Below are 25,373 nucleotides of genomic sequence, written 5' to 3' on the forward strand. Positions count from 1 at the left end.
ATGGTATTGTTTTATGTGTTTTTAAAAATGTACGTAAATGCCATAATATGCTACATAATGTTGTACAACTTATGTTTTCCATTCAACATTATCATATATATGTGGGTCTGCATACATATTATATATTAGTTCATCCATTGTAACTGTTACAAAGCAATGCACTGTATGAATACATCACAATTGATTTATTCATTCCCTTAATGAGGTGCATCTGGCTTATCTCCAATTTTATCTCTGACAAAATGCTGGAAAGGGTGTACTTGAACTTGTGTCTCCCTATGCACGTGCCCCTTGTCCCCATTAGACTGGCTAAAATGAATGAGAGAGAACTGGCCAGGTTGGAAGGAGATGGGAATTCTCACGTACTGCTGCTGGTGGGAGTAGAAACTGATATCGTTTCAGAGCAATTTGGCAATATCTACTTAGGATGAAAACACTCAACCCTGTGGCCCGACACTTCTGCCTCACTAATAAATCCTTACCGCCAAAGGTAAACTGTGAATTTCTTTTCTACTCAACAGAAAGCATAAAATATACAATATTCCTTTATGGCTTAACGTTTGCAATGCATGTTCACATATTTTAACTGACATGACATTCACCACCGTGGGAAAGTGGTATTAGCCCCATATTATCAATGAGAGCGCTGAGGACAAACTCAAGGACACACAGCCGTAGCCTGGTATGAGGATCAAATCCCACTTGTGTCGCTTTTTTGCCCAGTTTTGCCTAGGGCGGTTTCTATTGCCCCACTCTGTCTCACTGTTTTTGTGCTATGAAGACAATTAACAAGCGCTGGGCACCTTGTAGTGGATGCTGTTGGTGCCCCAACCAGATGCCCTTCACCAAGCCTTGTATTCATGCCTCAAGAGCTGTAAGCGTTGGCTGCTAACAGTTCACAGCTGTCCCTTCTTCAGAGAATTGCCCACAGCCATCTGGAGCAGCCTTACTTGGAGATGCCTGGAGATTTTCTTCAATCTCTCTGGGATGGGGGTGGGGTGGTTACTTGGTCAATGGCTAGCAGCACAGGTGTACCAAGCTGGGCCTCATTGCCTTGGGGGCGGGTGGGAGGGGCAACTCCGTGGTACTATTTTTGCTCAGAGCTTCCTGTGGAATCGGGTTGGGGTAGAATTTCAGCAGAACTCCTATCTGGGCTTGGCTTCTTCCTCCGCCTTATTTTGCTTTTCTCACTTCCTTCCTCCTGAGAGCCTTCCTTCGAGAAATCATTTGCACAAGAATCCTGTCTCAGGCGCTGCTTCCAGGGCAGTGTTTCTCAGCCTTAAAGCACAGACTGCTGGGCCCCACACCCAGAGTTTCTGTTTCAGTTGATCTGGGGTGGGGCCCAAGAATTTGCATTTCTGATGGATTCCCAGCCAGGTGATGCTGATGCTGCTGGTCCAGGGACTGTACTTTGAGAACCACCAGTCTAGGGGACCTGATCTAAAGCAGTTGGTGCCAGGAGAAGCAGACTTTAAGGATGGGATCTGGAGTTGGATGACCTGCTGGTAATGAGGACCCTAACATTGGCGGTGATGGTAGGGGGGATTATTTTTTTTTTTTAAGATTTTATTTGCCAGAGGGAGAGAGTGAGCACAAGCAGGGGTAGTGGCAGGTAGAGGGAGAAGTAGACTCCCTGCTGAGCAAGGAGCCCAATGCGGGGACCCTGGGATCCCAGAACCCTGGGATCATGACCTGAGCCAAAGACAGATGCTTAACCTACTGAGCCACCCAGGCGTCCTGGTAGGGGATATTAATAGTTCCTAGCATGTGGTATAATTTCTGTGACAGCTTACAGATGGAAGGGGATGCACTAGCTTTTGCAATATTTCTGACATTTGATCAGTATAGCAGAGAGAGTAATTATAAGGATTGTGCAATGAGAGGCTGTTTCTGACAGCTATCATTGCATCAAAGAAAGAAAATCATTAATCAAGTCAATTAGTCACCAATTCAGAGCAATGTATGAAAGTCGTAGGACCTCTTTGTCAGTGAGGTCCTTATCTCCTGCAGCTGAAGGACTGGCCGCGCTGAAATCCAGGCTCCGTGTCTACTATTAAGAGGTGCAGAACTTCAGAAAAGTTTGAATTCTCAGCCTCAACAAGTCTCCTACGCCAGAGTCAGGGCCCTGAACAGAACAGGGTAGGGTCTGAGAATCTAGGAATGCGATACCCATGTAGCTATAAATGGGAATCCTGGAGAAGTGGCCCAGTCCCCCTTGTTAGAAGATGGTCCATTAGCTCAGGCAACTGTACACCAGGAAAAGAGTATCCAGGCCTTCCAAGGGTTGGAAATAAGTTGACAGTGATATCCAGGGACCCAAAGTATTGCCATTGTTCCCCTGTTAGAGGCATATGTGGGAGAAAGCAATAAATGGAATTCTGGCCCAGGATCATCTCACGGTGACTCCACCAGGTTCATGGACCCAACTGGTGGTCATCGTCTTGGTTCATGAACATGTAACCAGAATTAACATACTTAGAAGCTGGCATGGTCCTCACCTTATTCCTCGGCCTACGGAATTCATGCTATTGTGGTAGGAAACAGCTAGTCTGGTGGAAAAGGCCAAGTGGAAGTCCTTGAAACTGACCATCCCACCCCCCACCCAACCAAGGTCATAAATCAAAAACTATATTGCAGACTGAGAATGGCAGAGATCAGTGCCTCAGAGACCTACAGGATGCGGGGTGGCAGTCCTCATCGTATTCGTGTCGTCATCATATTTGTGTCGTCTGACCCTGTCAAACCTGATGGGCCATGGCAGATGCCAGGGCACTTCTACAAACTTAAGCAGTCTCCAACCGTGGCTGCTGTGCTTAATGCAATATCTTTAATAGAACAAATGACCCAGCTTCTGGTATATGATACACAGCTACTGATCTGGCAACTGCATTCTTTTCAATACTCCTCAAGAAAGAGGATTTGAAACATTTCACATAAATCTGGGACAGACAACAGTCAACATTCACAGTCTTGGCTCAGGGCTACGTGAGGTCTTCTGCTCTGTCTCAAGGGGATCTGGATGTCTGGACATCCTACAGACATTACACTGGTCACTATGTGGGTGGTAGCATGATCATTGGACCTCATAAGCAGGAAAGGCAAGTGCTCAGGACACCTTGGAGGAACATATGTTCTCCAGGGGGTAGGAAATAACCCAGTAAAAATTTACGAGTCTGTGACATCAGTGACGTTTTTAGGAGTCTAGTGATCTGGCACATGCTAGGAAATTCCCTCCAAAGTAAAGAAAAAATAATGCTGCATTTGGGACCTCCTTCTGCACACAGCACCACCCCAAAGCTGAGATGTGATGGAGCTGTGGGATGACCTCTGAAAAGGGCAGCTGAGGTCCAAGTGCAGATTTGAGATGACAGCCGGGGAGGATGGGGAAGGATATGGCATGCACCTCAAGCCATCGATCGTCACATAGAGCCACCTCTCCGGTAGACGGAATGCATGGGCTCAGAAACCGTGAGGTGGACGTAGGAGTTGCTGTAGTCACTGTTCCTCCCAGGCACTCACTTGGGTAGTAATTCCTTTCCCATCGTTTGCCTCCCTCAGCCTGTGAGTCGAGAGTACAGCTCCCGGAGGGAGGATGATTCCAGCGGGGGACACAGGAAAGTCTCGTGATTTAAAGCTATGGCTGTTGCCCCTTCCCTTGAGGATCTTCCTCCCACTAGTTCAGCAAGGTAAGTAGTTTTCCTCCTGATCATCATGAGGAGAGCTGTTCTATAACGGGAGCAGGGAGGAATATATTGACACTTCGGTGACCAACCTGGGCAGCTCTCGGCACTCTCGTGGATATTTTTAATTGAAAGTGGGCAAATACAACCATGGCCTAATAACCATGGCATCCAAGGGCTCCAAGTTCCTAGGCAAGCCACCTAAATGGGCAGGCAGTGGTGAGTAATCTAGAGTAGGCGCCAGAGGAGGGAGATGGTGAGCATTACTTATGGCTTCAGGACTAATTGCAAGGAAAGTATATGTCCTACCAACCTTCCTCTTGTAAGTTTCCCCAGAAATTGTGGCCACTGCCAGTGTCCTGCCCTTAATCCTTTTACCAGGAAGATGCACTAATTCCCCAGTTGTATTGATGGCTACAGGTCATGGCTATGTCCTTGTCCAGAAAACTGACCTTGAGATGGACCTTGAGACCATGGCCAGCAGGAATTGCCTTGTCTGGAGACACTGGGGGTGGGTGGAGTAGGTCATGTACACTCTCCACTCAGAGGAAGCCTGCAACTGCTGACTCTAATATTGGGGCACAAAACCTGACTCCCCTATGCGGAGAAAGGGGAACCCTCCTACACTATCAGTGGGAATGCAAGCTGGTGCAACCACTCTGGAAACCAGTATGGAGGTTCCTCAAAAAGTTGAAAATAGAGCTACCATACGATCCAGCAATTGCACTACTGGGTATTTACCCCAAAGATACAAATGTAGGGATCCAAAGGTATATGTGCACCCTGATGTTTATAGCAGCAATGTCCACAATAGCCAAACTGTGGAAAGAGCCAAGATGTCCATCAACAGTTGAATGCATAAAGAAGATGTGGTATATATATACAATGGAATATTATGCAGCCATCAAAAAGAATGAGATCTTGCCATTTGCAATGACGTGGATGGAACTGGAGGGTGTTATGCTGAGCGAAATAAGTCAATCAGAGAAATACATGTATCATATGACCTCACTGATATGAGGAATTCTTAATCTCAGGAAACAAACTGAGGGTTGCTGGAGTGGGGGCAGTGGGAGGGATGGGGTGGCTGGGTGATAGACATTGGGGAGGGTATGTGCTATGGTGAGCGCTGTGAATTGTGCAAGACTGTTGAATCACAGATCTGTACCTCTGAAACAAATAATGCAATATATGTTAAGAAAAAAAAAAGATAGCAGGAGGGGAAGAATGAAGGGGGGGAATCGGAGGGGGAGACGAACCATGAGAGACGATGGACTCTGAAAAACAAACTGAGGGTTCTAGAGGGGAAGGGGGTGGGAGGATGGGTTAGCCTGGTGATGGGTATTAATGATGGGTGATGGGTGATGGGTATTCTGCATGGAGCACTGGGTGTTATGCACAAACAATGAATCATGGAACACTACATCAAAAACTAATGATGTAATGTATGGTGATTAACATAACAATAAAAAATTAAAAAAAAAAACAACAAAAAACTGACTCCCCTGCTTCAGGAAGGGCCAGCTCTGTGGTATCATTCATGCTCCAGAGAACCTCATGGCATCGTCTGAGGTTAGACCTCAGCAAAACCCATGTTCGTGCTGAAAGTCCTTCCCCTTCCTTATTCCGTGTCCCCCATTTGCTCACAGTGTCTCCCTCCAGGAGCACTCTATCCAAAAATCATGTGCACCGGGCTCCGTGTCCGGGGTTCTGCTTCTGGGAAACACAACAGAAGATGCTCGTCTTTATCTCTTAGAAAATATGTCTCACGTTTCAGCTAGCAGGAAATAGAAAAAAAAAAAAAGTGCATCTCTCCCATTATTTATTTTCAGCCTCTCTGCCTTTTCTAGGGGGTCTCACTGACAGCAGTTCGATGGTGTATCAATTTTGTCACCTTGTGTGTGTGCGCATGCGTGTGTGTGTATGCACACTTTAAGTAAATTGGATCATTCTATACATATGTTTCTGTGACTTGTTGCACTTGATGGTATGTCTCAGGAATCCTTCCATGACAATACCTCTACGTCTGCCTTTTTTTTTTTTAAATGGCCATAATAGCCTTGCATAGTACCAATATACTACCATTTATTGAATTAGTCCCCTGTGGGAAGACAGAGCAACATTAAAGATTTCAAGTTGAAGGAATTTAACTGAGAGAATTAATTATAGAGGTGTTTTGGTGGGGGTAGAAAGAGCAGAAGGGGACAGTGAGGTAACACAGGTATTAATGTGCACCGGGGGCTGAGGTCACCCTACTCCAGTCACTGTGGGAAACGGCAGCCCCTCCTAGGAGCCTGGAAACCAAAGGGAAGAAGGAGGCAGAGTTGCCCTAACCTAGGGCTTGCAGAAGGTGAGTGGGCGTACCCAGCACTCTACAGTTTTCGTTTAATGAAACTAGCAAATAAAAAAATAGCTTCCCATCCTCATTTGCATTTTTCTGATTCCCAGTTAATAGCAAGTAGTCTGAAAAAGACTTATTAGCTCTTTTCTTGTTCTTTAAGATTGCGAATTGCTTGCGTCTTTTCTCCCATTTTTCAAATTGAGTATTTTGGCTCCTTGTACTGACTTGTAGGTGCTTTCTATCTGTTGTATGAATTCTTCCTTCATTGGTTAACTCTGTTGTAAATATTTTCTCCCAGACTGGCACTTTAGTTCTGGGTCTGTTTTTTGTTCTGTTTTTGTTTTAACATTTGTTGTATTACTTTTTTTTCCTTTATGACTACTAGGTTCTATGTTTTTTCTTAGGAAAACTCTCTCTACCATGAGAATGGTCTGGTGTTTAAATTTTTAAAAAGATTTTATTTATTTATTTGAGAGAGTGAGAAAGTATGAGTGGGGGGAGGGCAGAGGGAGAGGAAGAAGCAGACTCCCTGCTGAGCAGGGAGCCTGATGATGCAGGGCTAGATCCCAGGACCCTGAGATCATGACCTGAGCCCAAGTCAGATGCTTAACCGACTGAGCCACCCAGGCACCCCTGAAGGGGATGGATATTGACTGCCTATACTGACCTTTTCCTGCTGCAATGTCAGCTAAATCTCAAACTAAATCAGCTTGCATAATGTATCTGTTTTTGCATGAGTGTATGGCCTCTATTTTGCTCATTTGGTCTGCTTGTCTATTCTTGCATTATTACTAAGTTATCTTAACAAATGCCTATGTTGTATGTTTTTCTACCTAATAGGGCAGGGCGCTATTCCTTGTGCTTCTTTTCTAAAAATTTAAAAAATCAATCCACTTCAGTGCTTATGTTCTCATTTCTGTTTCTACAGTTGTTTATTGCGTGTATGTTTATTTTGTGATCAAACTTGTCAGATGTTTGTCTACTGTATTTTTAGTATTTTGCTGGGTATGTTACAGAAACCCTGATTTAATCTTCATATCGACATCACAGAAGAGGTTTATGTATCAGGAAATGGAAGCAGAAAATCATTCCTTTCCATGCCTGAGACCACTAAGTTGTAGAATTGATACTCGAACCCGGATCTATCTGAATTCAAAACCCATACTTTCCTCATTGCATAGGTGAGCCTGAGCATTCTGGGTGAGATTAAAAGGATCATCATAAATAGGCTTCACATTTTCTACAAAGAACATGAATTTCTTTTGTAATTGGGAAAAAGTTAATTAAGCCTAAACAAATAATTGTAATAAAAATAGCCTTGAAAGAGAGGAAATGCCACACCACAGCAACTTAAAGCTTTAGAATGCTTAAAAAGGAAGATGCATTCACCACAACTGGCCATCTAAATCCTGCTTTACCCTGCATCTAGCAACTAATTAGACCTTGTTCTCTCCTTCCCCACCAGGGTAGAAGCATAGGTTTTCCTGAAAGGTGAAGGTCATGCTAATCACTCTGATTGGTGCTTCTCTTGGCACTGTTCAATGAAATATGCTTTAGGGAGATCACCATCTTGCCACACCCATCACAGCTCATGTGGTTTGGAAATTCTACTCTGCTCTTTCTTAAGGACATGGCCAGAGTGGGCGGAGTCACAGAAGCTGAGATTCTCTGTGGAGACTGAGCTCATCCCCAGTGGTGTAGGTTGCCCATTCTCCTTGGCCAAGGCAACCCAGAGAAGGGATCATTTTCTCTTCCTACTTCCTCTTCAGTCCTGAATTCAGCTTCTGATGGCAGAGGGGCCCCTGAAGCCTCCTAAAATAGCCTCCTGCTGGAAAGAAGTAATGCAATGCACACCACAATACGCATATTGATTTCTATTTTTGGTTCTTATCAAGATTTATTTTTCATCCCTTCAGGTAAACAGTGACCTTGGACTTGCCGCCTTCCATATTTGCAGCCTGAGTCAATGAATCTTGGTATTGACCTTGGGGGCCATCAATAGCTGCTTATTGTTGAGATATTTCAATGTCAATAAGTGGCCCCATGGAAGTGGGAGGGGGGCTACCCAGCAAACCCAGCAGCTAAAAAACCAGTCCCTTTTCTCCCAGTTGTTGTCTTGGCACAGAAGGGGCTGGCTCTAAAATTGATTAACTTTTCTGCAGGGAGTTGGGAAAACAAACTCCCCAACATAGCCAGAATCCTGCAAAGGGGACTTTCTCAGAATTGCTATCCATTATTATGAAAGAAGAGAAACACCCATGTGTGTTCTATCCTCTCTCTCTCTCTCTCTCTCTCTCTCACACACACACACACATACATAAACACACGCACACACACAGTGTCACACTCAGTGCCATAAGATCTAAAACACTTTGGAATGAGATGCCTGGTGACTGAAGCAGCTATTGTGAGCTCATCCCTTCCTGCATGTACAAACCCAATTCACACATACCAGGCTGGTATAGTGGAAACAGCTCAGGCTTTGGCATCTGACATTCCTCGAAGTAAATCCAGGTTTTATTACTGACAGGTTATAGCTTTCTCATCTGTACAATGGGGATATTACCTGCCTTTTGTGAAGATCAGAGATGCTGTCCATGCATGCCTGGCTCCTACCTAGCAGGTGTTCCATAAATCCCAGTTCCTCTTGCTTCGTTGTGCTTGTTCTTGCTAGGCTGGGTCAGGAGGGGTCAGGACTCGCCACCTGAACTCCCAGCTTTCATTTCCAGACACTCTCCACTCTATTCTCTTTCCAAGAAAGACAAAAAAAAAAAAAATGAACATGTGGCTGGAGGGTAAGGACTCTTTCACCATCAAATGATGTGTCTGTCTGTCTTTATTGGCCATGCTTTTAGCTATTGGCCCACTTCTTTGTCCACCTTAGTGTGCTTAGCCTGGCTTGGAGGCTCCATGGGTAACAGGGCTGAACCTGGGCAGGGGTCTCTGCACCCAGGGCAAGGGCAAGCACTGTCTGTGCCCTCCACTGGGCAGCCCTGACTCCATTCCCTCTAGTGTGCATGTTGCGACTCATCATCTCTATCTACTTTCTTTCTCTTCTTTTCTTTCTCCCTGGTCACTTCAGAGTTCCCAGCAGCCTGATGATAGAAGTTTCCCAGCATCTTTCTCCCTAGGTCATGCCCTGCCCAGAGTGGCCTTGGACTATGAGGTAGCACTGGTAATGATGGAGAAAGGAAGGTGTGAAGGTGACCTTCTAGACAGCATGGTAACCTACCTTGGCAGGATTTGTTCTCGTGACAACAGAGAGATGCTTAGACTGAGGTGGGCAGAGGATGCTGGGAAAGAGAAGAAACTCAGTGCAGGCATTTACAAACAGGACTTCCCTGAGTACTCCAAAGTGGTAGGCTTCAACATTCGCAATTTACAGACGAAGAAACAATCTCAGAGAGTTTGAGAGTTGAGATTGGAATTCAGATCTGTTTGACTACAAATCCCATGCATAACTGAGCAGCTGTGTCAGAAGGAGGAATTCTGGGGGCAGAGGAGAGATAGGAGGATTTGGTTAAGGGGTTAGAATAGATGTCCTTGGTGCTCTTATCCTTCCCTGGATCTGAAATTCTAAGAATAGAAATAGGGAACGCCTGCTTTGCTGAAGACTATTCTGGCACAGCATCTCACCTTCAAAGCCCAGTTTCCCTTTCAGAGTAGATTTCACTGTCCATGGGCTGGCTTTGGGCATCTTCCAAAATCCTTCACCTATTGCCATCACTGGACACTGGTTTGTGCTGCCAAAAATTTAATCTTCAAAGCAAACACCACAAACTCAGAATACTCAGGCTGAATTACAGATTTTTACATGCCAATCAATACTTGCCCACACACACACTCCTTTCCCCAGCCAAGCAGAAAGTAAAAGATCACATGTGAGCAGGTGGTAACCATATCTTACGTTGATGCAGCTTCAGAACAAAAATCAGGGAGTTTGTTCACTTATTTATTTATTCATTAATCCACAAATATGTATTTTATGCTTTCTGTGTGTCATACAGGACACTAGGACCTGGACTTGGACACAAAAGATAAAAATTCATGTGTTGTTACAGTAAGCATATATTGGTTTAGTAATTACTGTATCTGTGTGTGTGTGTGTGTGTGTATGCAATTAATTAACCATGGGGTTCTTGCCCTCAAGGAACTCAAAGTTCAGTAGAGAAGACAGACATGCAAACAATTATGACATAGTAAGAAAAATAGCATTCATGTAGGCAGGATCAAAGAACAGAGGAGACTAGAATAAGAAGTGCCCAAGGCTACTGGGGAAGTTGGCAAAGACTTCAAGGAGGAAGGCAAAGGCTGGAGGAGCATGTTCCAGACAGACAAGGGGCACAGAGCTGCCCAGGCAGCAGGAACATTCATTCATTTAATAATGATTTATTAAGACATCTGCTTCTGGTTAGAAAGGTGATATGCTATCAGTTAGAATGTAGAAAGTTTTAAGAGATCCCCCTCACTCTGCTTTTTCATCCTAAAAATGAGAACAAGCTGGATAAAACACATAATCACATCTTGGAAAACCCATCAGAGAACTGAGGACACAAATTGTAGGAATTTACAAGTCGTTCCTAGGATAGAAGAGACCCATGACTGTGGGCATGGCAGGAGGAAAGACTAAACCCACCACAGATGGCAGGAAAAAGAATCAGGCCTAACTTTAGTAACTTTTAATGGGTGTGTGGAGACCGACATGACAGATCTATATCCCTTGGAGCCCCATCACACCTTCTAATTCTTTCCCAAGAGTATGGAGGTGGCTGAAGACAGGATAAGAGAGCTGAGAGATGCTACCAGTGTACCAGGCCTTCACCAAGACAACATCCAGCCAAAGTATATGGGCAGGGAAGCAAGGTGGAGAGAGATCGTTTAAGGAAGAAAGCCAGGAGTGGAGCTGGACAGAAAAAGGACTCCCAAGGAGATCTAAAACATTTGGTCTCTGAAGCACAGAGATTGCCTGTGGTTCAGAAGACTTTCTGGTATTCAGATCCCAAGCTGCGGGGAAAAGTCCTGTTCAACCCTCCAAACATTTAAAGTCAGTGGTGGACCAGTAGGTAACTAAAGGTGCAATGAAGCCCAGACTCAACTCAACTCAACCACAAATTAAATTGACTCAGCCTCCCACTTTAGTGAGTAATTATTATGTACTTTAGTCTCTACCATTCCTTTATATATAATGTCTGAAATATAATTAAAAATTACAAAACACTTGATGAAGCAGAAAAATGTGATCTATAATCAAAAGGGGAAAAAAGTCATTGAAGCAGAACTAATGTATTCCAGATGTTGAAATGAGCAAACAAGAACTTTAAAATAATAATTTAATATATTTTAATGGATCCAGTGTGAGAAGCGAATGACATATGTGAACAGATGGCGAATTTCAGCGTCAAACTATAAAAAAGAACCAAATGGTTTTTCTGAAACTGAAAACTACTGAGTCAGAAATAAAGAATTTACTAAATGGGCTTAATATCAGACTGGACATTATGAAAGAAATAATCAGTGAACTTGAAGACAGGTCAATAGAAATCATCTGATTAAGCAGAAAGAGAAAACAACAAATTGAACAGATCATCTGAGCCTATGGGGTATCAGTATGATCTAACGTATGTGTAATTAGAATCCCAGAAGAGGAGTAAAATGCAGCAGAAGAAGTATTTGGACAGGCATAGTCAAGAGTATTCTAAAATTGATCAAGGATATCCACATGTCCAAAAAGTTTAACAAGCTAATCAGCATAAATTTTTTTTAAAAGATTTTATTTATTTTTTATTTTTTTAAAGATTTTATTTATTTGACAGAGAGAGACACAGCGAGAGAGGGAAAACAAGCAGGGGGAGTGGGAGAGGAAGAAGCAGGGAGCCTGATGCAGGACTTGATCCCAGGACCCTGGGATCATGACCTGAGCCGAAGGCAGACGCTTCACTGACTAAGCCATCCAGGCGTCCCTAAAAGATTTTATTTGTTCATTTAGAGAGAGTGTGCAAGTGGGGGGAGGGGCAGAGGGGGAGGGAGAAAGAGAGAATCTCAAGCAGACTCCCTGCTGAGTGTGGAGCCCAACACAGGGCTTGATCTCACAACCCTGAGATCATGACCTGAACCAAAATCAAGAGTTGGATGCCTAACTGACTGAGCCACCGAAGTGCCCGTCAATCAGTGTAAATATTAAAAAGAAAAGAACATACCTAGCCATACAATAGTCAAACTATGAAGACCAAAGATGCAGAGAAACTTTTTAAAGCTACCACCTAAAAAATATGCAACGCATTAAAGATAATAATTAGAAAAATAAGTGACCTCTTATAAAAGAAATGGAAGACAGCAGATAATGGAATGATATGTTTAAAGTGTTAAAAAGAAAAACATCAAACTGTCAATCTAGAATTTTATGCCCAGTGAAAGTATTCTTCAAAAATAAAAATGAAGCAGAAACATTTTCGGATGACAAGCTGAGCAGGTTTTCTCCAGCAGAACTGCACCACAAGAAATGCTAAAAGAAGTTTTTTAGACTAAGGGAAATAATTCTACATGAAAGCCTGTATCTGGGAAGAAATGAAGAGCACCAAAATGTGTAAACCTGAGGATAATTACAAATTATTTTCATATTTTATGAAAAAATATTTTTAAGATTTCTGTAAAAGACTACTGACTAAAGTAAAAGATATAACAATGTATTGTGGTTGTATACCTTACATAGAAGTAAAATATGCAACAGCAAGAATGCATTATGTAGGTAGCAAGATTTTTACATTGTTTGTAAGGCAGTACAAAATGACTTCGAGGTAAATTATGTTATGTTGAAGATGCATATCATAACCTAGAGTAACCACTAAAAACTAACACAAAAAGGGATTACTTTAAAAAAATCAATAAAAGAGATAAAATGGGATGTTGAAAAGTATTCTAAAAAGAAAGCAAGGAATGGAGAATAGAAGAACAGAAAGTAACAAGAAGAATAGACATATAGAAGAAACAGGACAAATAGCAAATATTGAAAATAGACTTAAATTCAACCATATAAATAATTTTTAAAACTACAAAAGGATCTAGCTCTCAAATTTAAAGACAGATAGTCAAAATGGATAAAAGCAAGGTATGACTATGTGATGTTTATAAGAAAACTTAAAGTCCTGCGTAAGCTGAGAAGAGTAAAAGCCATCCCAATGCAAACACCAAGCATGAGAAAACTGGTGTGCCTAGAGATTATCAGACAAATTAGACTTCAAAATGAGGAGTATTGCTAGTATTTTATCACATTACATTTCATATTGATAAAAGGATGAATTTGTCAAGAAGACCAAATAGCCTTACATTTGTATATACCTAACAACAGGACTTAAAAACACATGGAGCAAAAGTAAACAGAACTAAGGAGGAAATAGGCAAATACACAATCATAGCTGAGGATGTTAATGCTCCTTGATTAATTGACACAACAAATAGGCAAAACATGAATAATAGCCATATAGGGTTTGAGCAATGCTACCAAACAACTTAGAGCTGAACAATACTCACAATCAACATATAGCTGATATTTATACATCACAGTTACACACAATTGTAGAATACACATACTTTTCAAATGTACATGAATATTCACCAAGATTGGCCATGAGCTGTTTTTTTTTTTTTAAATCTCGAAGACTAAAAACATGAAACCTCACAGAGTAGGTACTGTAAGCATACATAATTAGAGTACAAATCAGTAACAACAGGATTCTAGAAAATCTGTAAATACTTGGAATTTGAGCAATACGCTTCTAAATAATCCACTGGTCAAAGAGAAGAATCACAAAAATAATTAGAAAATATTTAAAATTGAATGTAAAACACAGTAGATCAAAAGTTGTGAATGAAGCTAATGTAGTATTCTAAGGAAATTTATAGCTTTAAATGCTTATAATAGAAAAGAAGAAAGATTTAAAATCCACTTTAAGGGGATGGTTCAGTTGGTTAAGCGTCTGACTCTTGATCTCAGCTCAGATCATGATTTCAGTGGAGTTCAAGCCCTGAATTGGGCTCCATGCTGGGTGTGGAACCTACTTAAAAATAAAAATAAAAATAAAAAAATAAAATCCACCTTTAAGAAGCTAGGGAAAAAAGCAAATTAAACCTCAAGCTATAAGGATGCGAATATTAAAAAGCAGAAATCCGTAGTATATAAAATAGAAAAACAGTAGATGAAATCAATAAGGATGGCCAACAAACAAGAAGTTGGTCCTTTAAAAGATTAATAAAACTGATAAACCCCAGCAAGATTGTTAAATTAAAAAAAAAAAAAAGGAAAAAGGTAAATGAGACAAATTGCCAGTATTGGGAATTAAAGAGGCATCATCACTATAGATCCCATGGACATTAAAAAGATAATGATACAAAAATTGTATGTCAATATATTTGACAACTTCAGTGAAATAGGGAAATTCCTTGAAAAACACAATCTTTTACAAGAAGACATAGAAAATCTGCATAGCCTTATATCAATTGTAGAAATTGAATCTGAAAAATAAACTCTTCTCACAAAGAAAACAAAAGTTGCAGAGTTTTGTTGGTGAATTCTCTTAAACTTTTAAGGCAGAATTAATATCACTCCTACTTAATGATAAGAGAATACTTCCTAACTCAATTCATAAGGTTAGTGTACCCCGGATACCAAATTCTGAAAAGACTTTTTCAAGAAAAAAAAATTAAAGATCAATACCCTTCATGAATTTAGATGCAAAAATCTCTAGAAAACATTATCAAATCCAATTCAACAATACTTAAAAAGAATAATGTATTGTGACCAAATAGGTTTATTCTAAGAATGCAAGACTGATTTCCCATTTAGACATCAATTAATGTAATTGATCATATAGCAGAATAAAAAAGAAAAAAACCTACTTGGTCATATTAGTAGATGCAGGAAAAGCATTTGACAAAATATAACCCTTATGCATAATAAAAAAACATCTCACTATACTAAAAAATAGAATGCAACAAATTTTTTCAACTTAATGATGGGCGTCTATGATTTACAACCTATCTATATAGGTTATATAGTGATATCTATAGCCATCTATACCCTCAAATCATAGTTAATGCTTTCCCCCTTAGATTGGAAAGAAGGCAAAGATGTCTATTCTTGCCATTTCTATTAAGGCTTGTACTAGAAACCTGGCCAGTGTAATAAGGTAAGAAAATAAATGCAAGCTATAAAAATTGGAAAGAAAACAGGAAATTATTGTTATTTACAGATGATATGATTGCAAACATAGAAAATTCCTAGAATTAGCAGGTGAATTTAGCAGGATACGAGGTTGATATACAAAACTCAGTTGTATTCTATGTACCAGCAATGAACAATCAGAGAATAAAATTTTTTAAAAAGCCACAAGACTTCAAATAACATAGGGGGAAACATTCAAATACCTAGGAATAAATTTAACAAAGGATGTGTAAGACCTCCACATTGAAAACTCAAACCATTTCTTAGAGAAATTTAAAAAGAACTAAGTGGAGAGCTATGCCCTGCTTATGGATTAGAAGAATCAACATTTTTAAAAAAAGATTTTATTTATTTAGTTGAGAGAGAGAGAGAGAACACGAATGGGAGGAGGAGCAGGGGGTGAAGAACAAGCAGACGCTATGCTGAGTGCAGAGCCTGACATGGGACTCGATGCAGGGCTCAATCCCACAACCCTGAGATCATGACCTGAGCTGAAATCAAGAGTCAAATGCTTAACCGACTGAGTCACCCAGGCACCCCTAGAATCAACATTTTTAAAAGGGCCATTCTTCCCACACTGATCCATACATTCAATGTTCAATACAACTCCAATCTAACTCCCAACAGGCTTCTTAATAGAAATTGACAAGCTGTTTCTAAAATTTACATGAAAATAGGATTCAGAAGAACCAAGACAGTCTTAAAAATAACAACAAAATTTTACTCAGGAACCACAAAAACGTAAATAAGAGTGTTCAAAGCAGCCTATTTTTAGTAGCCAACAACTGAAAACAATTCAAATGTCTATCAACAGGAGAATAGATAATTAAATTATAGTACATCTATGCAATGGGATACAACTCCGTAATAGGGAGAAATGAGCTCCATACCAATACACACAACAACAGGGATAAATCTCACAGACATGTGAGCAAATGAGGCCAGGCAACACACTGCGTGATTCCATTTCTACGACCTTCAAGAGCAGGCAAAGCAAACTGTGATGTTAGAAATCTGAAACGCAGTTGCCTTTGGGTAAGGGTAGTGTGGGTTGACTAGTAAGGAACAACAAGGACATTTCTGAGGTGACAAAATGTTCCAAATTTTGATTAGGGTGGTGGCTGCATGACTGTGTACAATTGTCAAACCCCATCAAATTGTTCATTTCACTTTATGTAGCATAAGCCTCAATATCAGAGAGAGAGGGGAAGGGAATGAGAAGAGGAACTTAAGAAAAATCCCAACCAAATGCGATATATGGACCTCGTTTGGAAGCTGATTCAAGCCAACCAGTTGTAAAAACCAGTTTTTTAGACAATCAAAATTGATCATGAGCTGGGTAAAGTATTAAATTATTGCTGGGTATGAAAATTGGATTGTTATTTGCTAGAAATATATATGGGTATATCTAAGGGCAAATTATACTATATCTGAGATTTGCTTTAATATGCTTCAGCAAAAGAGTGGTTAGAGGTTATGGAAGGGGAGATAGTAAATGTTGGTAGTTGTCAAAGCTGAGTGAGAGTATATGTGGGACGCATTATTCCAGATGCCCTATACCTTTGTGTCTGTTTACACTTTTCCATAAAAATGTTAAAATACAAAACTTAATGAAAAAAATTAACTGCAAGTTAGGTCACATCACATTTCTGTTCAAAATCTTCCAGCAGCTTTTCATCGAGATTCTTCTCCATGTACATAGAAATCTATTAATAGGTCATGAAATCAATGTAGTGGGTCATGATCAGCATTTTGATTATATGAAATAGAACAAAATGGAACAGAAGAGCAAAGAAGAAAAAATACCAGAGAGCATACTATGTCTAGTAAAGATAAGAATTGACTTCTGGAAACTTGTTTGAGTGTGTGCTTGTGTGCGTGTATATGCAGGGATTTTTTTTTTTTTCCAGCAGATTGTGGTGAAAAAGGTTTAAAACACAGAGCCCTAGGTGATATCCCCCCACCTCATATCTCTCTGCCTTACTCCCCACCCCTCACTCCCCTCCTCCCATATAAACCTTGCTGTGCATCCCTTATGCCACGCTCTACCCTGGGCACCCCCATGGCTCCCTTCCTCATCTTCAAGTATCTGCTCAAATGGTACTTTATCAGAGAGATTCCACTACCCCGCACCCTCGATCAGAGTATGCAATGTCACTCTCTAGTCTCCTGCAGTTTTATTATTTAGTTCAAAACACTACCACTTGGCCCCCTATATCTATGGGTGTAGTTGTTTACTGGCCCTCTCTTACTCCTGTCCCCCATCTCAGAATGGCAGCCCTGTGAGTTCACCTGTCTTGTTCACTGTTCTACTCTAGTGCAATGTTGCTTGGCACATAGTAGACACTCAGTAAAACTTGGTTGAGTGAAAAAAATTATCGAGGGCCTCCTTTGTGCCTAGAACCATGCTCAGAACCGGAGATTCAATAGTAACCAGGGAAGATGTGGTCCAGACCCTTGTGGAGCTGGGTCTTCAAGGAGCCTAACATATAACCATGTAATAGATTATGTCACTTGTGCAAAGCATAACCAAGGTCTCAAGGCCAGCATGAGGTCCTGTGAGAGCCTATAAATGAGGGACGTAACTCTGAGTGTGTGTGTGGTGGGGGGGGGGGGGGGCGGTGAGGAGGCAGGGTGACAGATGCCCTCAGAGAGAACTCTGAGACAGTATGAAAACAGATATCTACAAATCAATAATAAAAAGACGTGGGCACCTGGTTGGCTCAGTTGGTAGAGCACATGACTCTTGATCTCGGGGTCATGAATTCGAGCCCCATGTGGAGCTTACTTTAAAAAAAAATGATAATAAGAAGACAAACAGTAGGATTCAAAGTGGGTAAATTACCTGAACAGATACTTCACATCAGGGCATATTCGAGTGACCCATAAAAGCAAAGAATGCTCAAGGTCATTAGCCAACGGGGAAATTCAAATTGAACCACAATGCAATATCACTGCATACAAACTAAAAGGACTGGGGCGCCTGGGTGGCTCAGTTGTTGAGCATCTGCTTTCGGCTCAGGTCATGATCCCAGGGTCCTGGGATTGAGCCCCGCATCGGGCTCCCTGCTCCACGGGAAGCCTGCTTCCCCTCTCCCACTCCCCCGTTGGTGTTCCCTCTCTTGCTGTCTCTCTCTGTGTCAAATAAATAAATAAAATCTTTAAAAACAAACAAACTAACTAAAAGGACTGACACTACCCAGTGTTGGCACATGTATGGGGAGAACAGAACTCACACCGCCTGTGGGAAAGTGACATGGTCCAATCACTTTGGAAAACTGTTGGTTTCTAATACACTTAAGGTATACCTACTCTTCTACTTATCAGTCCATTCGTAGGAATTTATGCAAGAGAAATGAAAAGGTGTGTCCACAAAAAGGCCTTGTACACAAATGCTCATAGCGATTGTACCCATAATCATAAAGGAGAAACAACCAGGAAGGGGCATGAGGGAACTTTCTGCTGTAAGGGAAATGCTCTGTATATCCTAATTTGCGTGACGGTTGATGGAAATGCTCTACAGATCTCAATTTGGGTGGTGCTTCCATAGGTGCATTTTTTTGTCAAAACTCATCAAGCTATATACACTTAAGCCCTGTGTATTTTACTGTGTGTAAAATATACCTTGCCTGTCCCCTCAAAAACCTAAGTCCTGAAGAATGAGCAGAAATTGGCCTTGGAGAGGAGGAGGAGAGCAGCATTCCAGGCAGAAGGAAACTCGTTCGGGACACCGTTGGGGTGGGAAAGAGAGAGGAGCCCAATGTGTCTGGGGGGCAAGGAGAGGGGGCAGCAGATGGGGCAGAGTGGGACTGGGTCTCATAGGTCAGGTAAGAAGAAACAAAAAGGGTGACATGGAGAACGGACTGGAGAGGGCAAGAGGGAGTGTGGTGAGACCTGCTGGAAGGTTTTACAGTCATCCAGGTGAGAAACGGCAGGGGCTGGGCTAGGATGAGGGGTGGAGGGGAAAGAGTATCTGATTCACCTTGTGGAGGTAAAGTTGTGTTTAGTGAAATGTGTATTGCAACAAGATGGAGAAACGAGAGATCCTTTGTGGCTGGAGGTGGTGGTGGGTCTGTGCACCCTGAAAGAAGGAGGGATAAGGAATGTGGCTGGCGGTGAGCCTGGCCAGAGGGGTAGGGCGGGTCCTATGGATCACTCAGAGAAAACTATTCGGGTTCGTTATCTATTGCTGTGAAGCAGATAACCCCCAAATTCAGTGACTTAAAGGATTAGCCATTCTGTTAGCTCGTGGTTTTGCAATCCAGACCGGGCTCTGCTGGGCGAGTCTTCTTCTGGCTTTGCTGACAGTCTTCAGTGGTAGGTTGGCTGGGCTCCAGGCTCAGCTGGGACACTGGCTTGACTGGGCTCTTCTCTTCACGTGCCATCGAAGACTCCCCTTCTCTGGGTGGTTTCTTCAGCAGGATAGTTGGACCCTTTCCATGGCAGCGCAGGGCTCTTGAGAGTACAGAGCAGGCGCTATAAGCTTTCTTAAGCTTAGGCTGGGTGCCGCCATGTTGTATCAATGCTGCATTGACTATCCTATCCTGTATTGGTTAAAATATGTCCCATGGCCAACCTGGATTAAAGTCACCACACAGGGGTGACTGATGCACAGATCACTGCAGCCACTCACTAGCCGTGTGACTTTGGGCAAGTCATTGAACGTTGCATGCTCAGTTTTCTCATCTTTATTTATTTATTTATTTATTTACTTTTTAAGATTTTATTTATTTGTGAGAGAGAGAATGAGAGACAGCATGAGAGGGAGGGAGGAGGGTCAGAGGGAGAAGCAGACTCCCTGCCGAGCAGGGAGCCCGATGCGGGACTCGATCCCGGGACTCCGGGATCATGACCTGAGCCGAAGGCAGTCGCTTAACCAACTGAGCCACCCAGGCGCCCCTAGTTTTCTCATCTTTAAAATGGGGATCCCACTAGCACTGACCTCAGTGTCCCCGTCTGGGCTGCATAAAGTGATAGGTGGGAAGAGTGTGAGAGTGCCCGGCACTGGTAATGTTAATCATCACCAAAGCTCTTGTCACTGTGGCTGCTTTTGTTGCTGCAGAGATATGTTCCCTGAGCCCCTGCCCTGCCCGGTTCACCCCCCAGAGTCTTGCCTGGCCACACTCATCTGAAGGAAGCCCTGTCCCACTGGGGGGAGTGGGCGCTAGCTCTCCAGGCTAGGCAAGGAGCTGGCCAGTCTGTCCCTCTCCCTCGCCATCCACTCTCCTTGTTTTCTTGTTGTTGATTAAATATGGGTCAGCTACTTACGTGAATGACAACTGTTGCCATGCCAACCAGAGAGCATTCTGGGGTGACGGCGTCCTTTGCCCTGCTCCAGGAGAAGCTGCTCCTTCAGCCTCTCCACGCCCTGCCTCTGTGCACGCACGCGTGTGTGTGTGTGTGTGTCTCCCACCAGTACCCTCAGGGGGTACACCTTTGTAACACCTGCTTCCTGCCAACCAGCCTCTGAAAAGAGCAGGACACAAGGCTACTGAATCTTCCAGATAGGCTTAAAACCTTTTTTTTTTTTTAATTAGAAGATCCCCTAGATCTCCTTTCCACTACCCCCCATATGTATAGCATCTATCAGTTGAGAAAATGCACAACAATGAAAAGTAACTACGGATTCAGTAATGCTTTTAAATGAACGTATTTTATTCATCCTCCACAGCATGAGGAATACTGATACATATATCTGAAAGGCATGTAATTGATTCCGATTTCAGGCAATATTTGGCTCCCTTCATGGATTCATAGCCTGCTGCCTTGCCTCCCACTCCTGGTGCAATTCTGGGGATCTCCAGGGTCCTCTGTTCAGAGATCAGCACCCTGCACTATCCCCTGCTGAGGGGGGTCCCTGGACCTGCATCAGGAGCGTCTCCTGGGAGCTTGTTAGAAATGCAGGACCTCAGGCTCACTCCAGACCTACTGATCAGAATCTGTATTTTAACAAGATCTCCAGGTGGTTCTTATGCACATTAACATTTCTGAAGACTGATTTCATATAGACCGCTAGGGTCACTTAGATAATCAGTCAATCAACCAGTTGCAGAATGCACAGGCTTTGGAACGGGCCGAAAGAGACAAACAATAAGCAGATGAAATACGTACTATACTACATGACAATAAGAGCTAGGGAGCAAAGTAAGTCAGGAAAGATTTATTTATATTTTTTTTATTGAGGAAGGGGGATGGAGAGTGCACAGTGGGGTGGGGGTCATTTAATAGGGTGGTCAGGAAAGGCCCTGGTGTAGGGAAGCCTGCAGTGGAGACCTGAAGGAGGCGAAGAGGTGAGACAGTTGGGGAAGAACAGCCCAGACAAGGGGAACTTAGCAAAGGGTTTGCAGCTTTCTGGAAAGATCAAATCCCTAAATGGGTAAGCTGTAAGTGCAGCAGGCGGCTTGTGACTGAGACATGGGGGGCAGGGGAGAGATGACCGTGGCTGGGTGTCCGGGGTCCCCTACAGGGTGGTAGGACTGAGCTGACTGTGTGTCGCAGCTGATGGAGACCTCATGTATGTGGAGAGGAGAGGGGCAAGCGTGTGCGGAGAGAATGGTGACCCCCAAAGACTCAGAGTGGGTGTAGACACGTGACTTGGATGACGACAGTTCATCCTCAAGACTTAGCACCAACACCACCTCCTCTGAGAAGTCCTCCCTGACTTTCCTCCCTTCACCAAGACTTGCAAGGCCCCTTCCTCTGGGTGCCACGGCTCCTCACATCCACGACAATTGGCACTCGTCCCATCGTGTTCTATCTCTATTTATACACCCGTCTGCTCCGAGACACCGTGCATGCCCTCAGGGCATGGCGAGCCTTATGTCAGTGCCCAGCCCAGGGCTGCCACCAAGGAGTTTGGCTGCAAGGGGGGGTAGGCCGAAGAGAGGACTGGGCCAGATTGGAGCTGGGATCTGGGACAGCGTATCTTGCTGTGCTGTTGAGATAGTTTCCAGGAGAACTGGGGGCCCGAAGGTCAACTAGGAAAGATGCCATCAGCCCCGGCGTGGAGGACGGGGGCTTGCCCTGATCATGCACAGGAAGAGTGAAGAAGAAAGGAGGCAGGAGAGGGACCTCACGGAGAGCTTGCACCCTTCCCGCGAACATCCCACCATCCCCCGTGCATGGCTTCCTCTTACCCTCTGGGGAGTGACGTTTTGATGATGTTCCAGACACTGGGATTTGAATAATAGCATTACTTACATGGTAGTCCAATGGCTATTAATATACATTAGTGTCTGTAATGCAACCTGGAAGTTTGTATACAAATAGGCAATGAGGGTAGGACGCCAGGTGAACAGAGACGATGCTTTTATCACGGAAGGCTTGATTCGTCAGAGCTATAAAATCACGATAATGGTGATGATGGGCCTACGTTGTTGGAGTACGTTAAAATCAGATTAATTAGTTAATTTAAAACAATACCCATTAAGATCATTAGAAACACCTCCACTTGATTTAGTATCCCAGCTGTAAACTTCTTGTAGCTTTTCACAGGACCGTCTTATTCAGACTGGTGAGGCTGAATTTTTTTTTTTTAATGTTTTATTTATTTATTCATGAGAGTCAGAGAGAGAGAGAGAGGCAGAGGCAGAGGGAGAAGCAGGCTCCCCACCTAGCAGGGAGCCCGATGCGGGACTCGATCCAGGGACTCCAGGATCATGACCTGAGCCGAAGGCAGTCACTTAACCAACTGAGCCACCCAGGCGCCCCTGGTGAGGCTGAATTTAACAGCCTGGTTTGTAAAGCTGAATTTGAGGGCTTACCATTTAAAGTAAACTTTTTTGGGGTGCCTGGGGGGCTCAGTCGGTTAAGCGTCCGACTCTGAATTTCGGCTCAGGTCGTGATCTCAGGGTCGTGAGATCGAGCCCTGTGTTGGGCTTGTCTGCTGGCGTGGAGCCTACTTAAGATTCATTCTCTCTCTAATTAAAAAACAAAAAACAAAAAAACCCCCCAAAACTAAGCATTTATTGAGCACCTGCTGAATGCCACACCCTCAACCTGGCCTGGGAATGTACAGAGGAATATGACAGGGCCCTGTCCTCAAGGGGCTTGCCTTTTATCGGGGAGACAGTCCTGGGAGTGGTTAGTGATTGCTCAGGGTGGGGGCCAAGTGCTGGGGACTCAGAGGAGGGAAGGACAGCTTGTTCTAGCTCCAGGGGGCCTGGAACCCAGACTGGCTGATAAAAACCATAGCTAACACTCATTGGTACTGCCCGGGATGATGACTGTGGAAACATGGATATAATGACTGAAATTCAAGATTGGAAGGTGGAGAAACATGTGTTGGGGGGGGTGGGCGGGCACAGTTCTGGACTCTTCTCTCTTATCACATTCACTGTCTTCAAACCAGCAAAAATTGCTTCCGAGCCTAAACCTTCCCCTTGGTGAATAAAAGCCAGGATGACACCCTGGAAGGCCCCAATTTCTAGAGCGGACCTACCAAGGGAGTGGTAGGTAGACTCACCAGACTCCTGCTTGCCAGGATCTGGTTAACTATATTTGCTTCTGGGCGTGTTTTCCAGATTTGCACCCACCTCTTCCTGCCAGGACTGAGAAGTGAGGGAAGGTTGTGGGTTTAGGGAATGGCCGGTGCAAAGGCCCTGGGGTTGTAAAGGGTTTGCATGTTCTGGGCCTAAGGGAGGTCAGTGTTGCTGAACTCTGACAAGGTAGAGATTGGCCCAGTGTGAGGTCAGAGAGGACCCCTTGAGAAGATTTGGGTCCCTATTCTCAGGGCAATGTGGAGGAACTGCAGAATTTTCAATATGTTAATGAATGATAACATTTACATTGTAACAAATACCCTTCTGCATTGCTGAGTGGAGACCAGGATTGGAGGTAGACTTCCTGACTGGTGCTGTCCAATAAAACTTTCTTGGGTGATGGCACCATCTATGCATTGTCCAATATGGTGGCCATTCATCACACGTGACTGTGAAGTGCCTAAAATGTGACCAGCACACCTGAGGGACTGAGTGTGGCTAATGAATATAAATTTAAATAGCCCCCTGTGGCTAGTGGCCAGCCTATTGGACAGCACAGCTCTGGATCCTTCTCTCTTGTCCCCAAGTCCTGTTGATAACTCTACCTTTGCTCTTATCTCTTGTCTCACTAGGAGGCTGGTTGAGATTTGCTGGGTCAAAGGAACACACACTTACAAGAGTTTTTGATTCCTATTTTCAAGTTGCTTCCTGAAAAGGTCTACCAGTGTTTTCTCCCACTGCAGTGAGCGGGGTGGAGAGTCATTGCCCCTTATCCTCACTGACATTGTGTGTTATCTTTTCTTTGGCCTTCTCCAGTCTGGGGTTTGGGGGTGGGTCATTAAGGAGGCGATGCTGAAGGCAGTCTCTGTATGCCTCCTCTGAGCTCTGCCCAACTTTGCCTCCCCCCCCTCCCCCTCCCTAAAGAGTCGCTGCAGCTCACAGATACTCCCAAACCCATTTCCCATTTTCCAGAATTTAGGAAGAGAAAACCCATGATGTTCTCTTGGATTCCCAAGGCATGGCTCAGCCCTCTCTGCTGGGCAGGAAGAACCCTGGCACATCCCAACCCCACCACGAGGACGGGGTGAGCTTGCATCTCTGTTTCCCTCTGCAGCTCTATCCACGTTGTATTTTTGTCTCAGCATTATTTTTCAATTAACAACCCTGATCCTCTGGATTACAGTTTCTCGTTTGCTAGGATTATTAGTGAAAATACTAACAATAATGATAAATATTTGCTGCGGCCCTCTGCTCTGCCCAGAGCCCCTGGTCTGCCCACTCGGCGTAATTAAAAGGCAAGCTACACAGGCAAATAAAAAGCCCGGATACCGCCTCCAGCCTCAGAGAGAACACGAGAGGATCGTGGACTCCAAACAGGCCATTAATACTGGGTCAGAGCCACCATCAAATACGCAGCAAAACAAATGAAGCTCAAGTGCAAAAGAGAAGCCTAATAAATCTTGCCCAAAGCGGCTTTCACTTGGGGCCCTAAGCTGTGATTAGGGGGAGGAGGCAGCAAGGAGCCAGGCTCTGGAAGACCTCACATTCTTTGCCTTGGCTCTGAGTGCTGATCCCTGAGTCCCCCAGTGGAGGGCAGGCACCTCAGCTGCTTCTCTCCTACCATTCTGATCCAGCTCTGACTTGCCCTCCGGGGC

The sequence above is a fragment of the Mirounga angustirostris genome, unplaced genomic scaffold (assembly GCF_029215605.1).
Source record: "Mirounga angustirostris isolate CCGP_5_RB_7025 unplaced genomic scaffold, mMirAng1.0.hap1 SCAF_17, whole genome shotgun sequence".
In the NCBI taxonomy this organism is placed as follows: Eukaryota; Metazoa; Chordata; class Mammalia; order Carnivora; family Phocidae; genus Mirounga; species Mirounga angustirostris.